This window comes from Condylura cristata, unplaced genomic scaffold, assembly GCF_000260355.1.
Source record: "Condylura cristata isolate star-nosed mole 26May11 unplaced genomic scaffold, ConCri1.0 scaffold00009, whole genome shotgun sequence".
Classification (NCBI taxonomy): domain Eukaryota; kingdom Metazoa; phylum Chordata; class Mammalia; order Eulipotyphla; family Talpidae; genus Condylura; species Condylura cristata.
Genome location: NW_004567110.1, coordinates 41,731,519 through 41,737,021, shown reverse-complemented (window position 1 = coordinate 41,737,021; position 5,503 = coordinate 41,731,519).

Sequence of the window (5,503 nt, the reverse complement as noted above, 5' to 3'; positions counted from 1 at the left end):
GGAATATTAAATTAAACTTAGATAAATCCGCATTGAAGGAGGCAGCACCCAATCCTGAATTTATTTCCCATTTTCTCTAACAGCATCACTGCGCTCCTCTCTTTGCAATGACAATGTGCCAAATCTGGGCATTTTGAAAACATTTTCCATATGCTTTAACAGGGGACTGATAGACAAAGAAGAAAAGGAGATGATCTTTTTGCTCTGAGGTATATTTTCTTTAACCTTTTTCTCTTAGATTTTCACTGATACAGTCATTGTAATGCAAAAGTTTGAAAATCATTTCCTTTTTTTATTTGTTTGCCTTCACCTTTTTCTTTGCCTGTCTTGTAATATAGTCCTGAAATGGAGTTTTGGTTACAATATGATATAAACGCTGTCACTTCTATACCTTGGGCAAACAACATTTGTTTCAAAATCCTTGATTTAAGTGTCTACTAGCTGTCTTTTGTAATTAAAGAAGAATTTGATTATACATTTTGTAACTTAGATCAAATGGGTTGTTGTTAGATTTAATGATGCTCTTGTGTCTTAATACTTAGGGATGGTAGAGAGAGGAGGTGGTGGCTTTTCTTCACTATAAAGATCTGTACTTTTGTCTTGGAAATGTGGATATTCAGATGAATGTAATGTTCTGTTTTAAAATAATTCTATTCCATGGCTGGAGTCTACTATGTTTTCTACACAGCATTTCATTAATTTGATATAGATATTTTAGGTTAAAAAGGATCACAACTCTTATCTTCTCTTCAATGAAATCAGTTATTATTACTTTTCACCCCTCTACTTGTCTACCTTTCCCCATCTGTATCGTTGTCTCTTAGAGATCTTCCCCAGACAGAATGTAAGCTTTTCCTTGGATACGCTTGCTGAAAATATCTCCATGTGTTTTGAGAAGGGTGTGCTTGCGGTCCTAGGTTTGGGTGTGTTTGTCTGTGTGCTGGGGGAGGGAGCACAATAATGATAAGGAATCCTCATTAATTTGCATAAGAGCTCAGGAAGTGCTTGTGAAGTTAGTGAAGTGCTTTTGTTTGGGGAGAGTACTGCTTGATTTTGTTTATAAACACTGGGCTGGTTGCCTAGAGGGAAAGGAGGTCAAAGCACTGTCTGAGCCCTGACCTCTGGAAGGCCAGAGGGCTTCTGACTTTTTTTCTTTTCCTTTCTCCCTTTTTCCCCCTTCTCTTAATTCAGTCCCCTCTTAGACCCTCTGTAACTCCTCCCTCCTCCCCATTCCTTACCTTACCATATTTTACATAATGAACTGCCCCCTCCAAAAAAAAAAAAAAAAAAAGGAACAAAATCAGGTTAGAGCCTTGGAGGGGTGTAGGAAAGTAAAATAGATTTATTCCAAAGTTAAAGTAAAAAAGAACCTAGATCTAGAAAGAGAAATTACAAGGATTTGATGTACAGAGATAAAGACCTGGAACTGGAAGGGGTATTTTTATGATTAAAAAAAGAAGAAGAAGACCACAAAGGAGATAGGAGCCAGGCTGGGGGAGGGGAGGGAATCAGCCAAGGAGGAATTTAACTGCCCACAAATATAATACTACACACGGCACACACTCAAAATACCTTCCCTGTTTGAATTTCATTTCATCTAACTCACTCTCACCATCAAGGAGAGTATCCATTCTGGATATTAGGTCATATTTTAAATACACCACCCCTTGTTAATGCTCAAGAAAATGTACTAAATGTACTTTTTTTTTTTCATAGTAATGAGATTTGGTGCTCTTCCACACTATTTCTTGAATTATTTCACTGTAAATATAATGTGTTTGTGACACCTTCCCAAATAAGCCCTGCACTTTTCAATTCACTGTCAACTTCATGTCTCTGCCTTACAACACATAACTCTTCTGCCCCCACCCCACCCCCAACACACACACACACACACACACACTCCGACCAATATCACTTCCCAACTCACACAAAATGACAGACATTGGTATCAGGTTTAAGTTTGTTTTGGAAAGGAGTTACTGAGTTAAACAAAAATGTTAGTTAGCAGACTACCTTTGTTAAATAGCCCCCGGTGGAGACGACCAACAGAAAGAGGGAAGGAGGAGGGGGACTGAGAATCTGAAAGTGTCTATGGTGATATAAACGGTTCCTAACGTTGAAATCTTGTAATACCTCGTTTCAAACTGAGCTCAACTATAGACCCCGGAAGCGCGGTCAAAAGACTGGCAATCCTGTCCGATTGGGCTGGGGTTATTCTTGAACTGGAGGGCGTAGAGAGGAAGATGGGGTGTTTATTAGTGATTTGGGGTTGGTAGGGAGAGGAGAGAGGGGAACAGATGGTTGAAGATTCCTCAACCCAAATGTGAAGCTCAGGGTGTCCGCGGCATAGATTTGGGAAATAAAATACACCGAGGAAAAGTCTAGAAGTGGAAATTACCTTTTGTTTCAATGTTAATTACTTCTTGCTTCCAACACTCAACAACTAACCACCTGGTATCGCTTTGGGGTTCTCTCCCTAATTCAGTGCTCAGTGTCAAGGTCCGAGTGCTAGAGTGAGCTTAGCTCGGCTCGGGTAGCTCTGGAAAGTGCAGAGAGGGTCTAGGGAAAGTTCTTGGTGCCGCTGTGAAACCTCGGTTCCTTTCACTTTGAAATAAAAGTAACTAAACGCTCCAGGAGGGCTGCGGCTGGTTTGCGCACTTTAGGGACTGCCGATTGGGAGGGGGCTGGAAGTGGCGGGGGTGGGGAGACAAGGTCAAAGGTTGACGGCTAGGGGTCCGCTGAGACCTAGAGGAGCAGCTGGGTTTCCTGGAGCAAGGGGCGGGAAGAAGGGTGCTAGGGTCCTCGGCACTGCGGCGCGGCGCAGGGCTGAGGGGCCGGTCGGGTCGTGCCCGCGCCCCAGGGGGCAGCCCCCGGGCTGGGCTCCCGTTCGCCTGCCTCTCCGCGCCCCAGCCCACGGCGTCGCCCTCTGTGCTGCCAGGCCCACCCCGCGCAGACCTGCCGCGGCTTCTCCCCAGCTCCCGGCTTTGCGCTGGAGCGCTTCAAGGCCGAGCCCTGAAGGAAACTCTTGACTCTCTGCTAGCCCCTCTCAGCCCCTTCCCCTCAACCCATTAACCCCCGACCCCCACCTCTGAGTCTCTTCTTAGGAAAGAGGTGCAAAAGGCGGAGAACGAGATGATTAAAAAGAAAACACACACGTTAGGAGGGAATACTTGCTAGTAGAAAGGATTGAAAAAGTGGGCGCCCCTCTTTACAAATCCTCGTTCCTTTTGTTTTCTTAGAATTCGAGAACCGCTATTCCCCAACCCACGCACATACATCACACTACCTACACCACATACACTCACACACACACACACACACACACACACACAATTTTCCAAGAAAAGTGGGAGTTGGGGGACATAGAGGGAAAAAAATAGCCATCACATTTTTTTTAATGGTTTTCCTCATTTGACGTTTGGTGTTTTGACATTAATGACATTAATGTTATTGATGATGGGGGGGGGCGCAAAAGAAATAAAGGAGATCTTAAAAACGAAATGATCATCATTTCCCTATTCTTCCATGCCAGAAATAGACCCCTTTCTTCACCTGAGCCTGAAACAGACTTATTGTTCTCAGGTGTTTCCTTCATCATATGCATTTACCCGTCTGAAATCACAGGAAATGATTTTTCCATCAGTGAGCTTGTACATGGAACCGTCTCCCGCAAAGGGCTTGATCTTTTCTGATTTGAACCTGAAAGTTTCCCTACCTTCATTTCCCCTCAGTCTCTTTAAAGCCCCCTACCCCATTCTCCACACACATCTCAGATAGTTTTTTAAAGCCAGAATTTTTGCTCTCTGGGGTGTTTTCCGATAAGCAGTAACGCTACATAAACACCTTCTTCACTAGCAAGTTACATAGAATTTAAATTTTACCCTCGTGGGCATGTATGTTTAAGGCACATGGATAAGCCCCAATGAGGTGCAATCAGACACCACTAGCACACTTGTGATAACAGTTGCTGTGCAAAGGTGCGGCTGTAAACAAAGTAACTTAAAAAATCATAGAAACTTGTCCACTTTGAGCAGTTTTTTTCCGCCAAACAAGTTTGAAAATGAATGGAGTCTATGGAGAGGTAGATAATTTTCTTTCTGTTAAGATCTAGTAGCATTGCTTTCTAATACATGCACTGACTCTAGATTCCTAAGGTGGTGATTTTCTTGCTATATTTTCCATCTTAATAAAGACCATATATAGGTTTTATTCTCCACTCCAAGCCTTTGCACTTTCACTGTAACCTTAGCCAGCTGCTATAGTCAACCAGTTTTCCTGACCTGGGCCTAAGTCTGCTCTTTTGAGGACTATACTTTTATGCTCCCAGGTGTTTTGTTTGCTTTTTAATTTCATTTGCATCTGTCCTAGGATTTTCCAAATGTGCCCGGATAATGCCAAGTTTCAGGCCCAGGAGGATGCATGTTTGCAACCTCTGTTCCTAGTGCTTGAGTGATAAACCTTTCTGTTAGTATTTGGTATATTTGGTGCTTAAGGCCTAAGACTAGGTTTTGAAGCAGATCCTGGAGATCCAGAACTTCAAAGGCCTGTCAACTCAAAAGCAGCTGATGGCCTCACCTGTCCAGGAAGTTGGGCATTGCAAGTATTTCCTGTTTTTAGCTTGTTTGATTTGTTACACTCACCTTCTCTCTAGAATCCCTATTTTTGAAACATTACATAGGTATCTATGACCTGTGATTTAATAGTATATCAAGATGCTACCTGAGTATCAAATGGATATATATATGTATATGTATGTATATATATATATATATTTTCCATTTTCAGTAGGGGGTATTTAAAAGTATGTCTATTCCTAGTTTTAGTTAATTATCTTTTAATGAAAGTGTCACTCATATTCACATCTGTAATATTGGAAAGAGATAATTAGATTTTCAAATGAGAATCAGCCACCTTAAATTTTGCACCAGAAAATACCAAGTATATTTCATTCTAATGAGATCTGTAGTGGGGTTTTAAAATTCATCATAATGTGCTTCAAGAAAGATAATTCAACAGACTCGCAAAGATGAAAGGTTTTTTTCCCTAAGTCTTCTTAAAGCTATTACATTGAACTTATGCAATTCTGATAAAATATTCAAAAATATTACATAAAGTCTAGAACTGTACCCCTATCATCACCGCCAACCATACTTATTCTCATTGAAAGTTTACTTTGACTAAACTAACTGCTCCATCTTCCACGCCCTGCATGTGCACGAGAAAGGTATTTACTTAAATAGAGTGCCTACGGATCCAGAGTGCAATTCCTCCTTCGAAATAGGCTGGGTGTTTGCACACAGCCAGGCACCCTTTATTTAAATATATCTGCATATTTGCTCAGTGCCCCACATTTCACTATTAAAGTGCATTCTTGTACGTAGCATGATAAACTCTGCAGAAAAAAACTCTCCATTATCCTAACTCATATTTCTGCTTAAAGCCCTAGTAAACAAATCTCTGGTTCGATAATAATTACTTTGCCTCATTAAAAGAAAAAAAA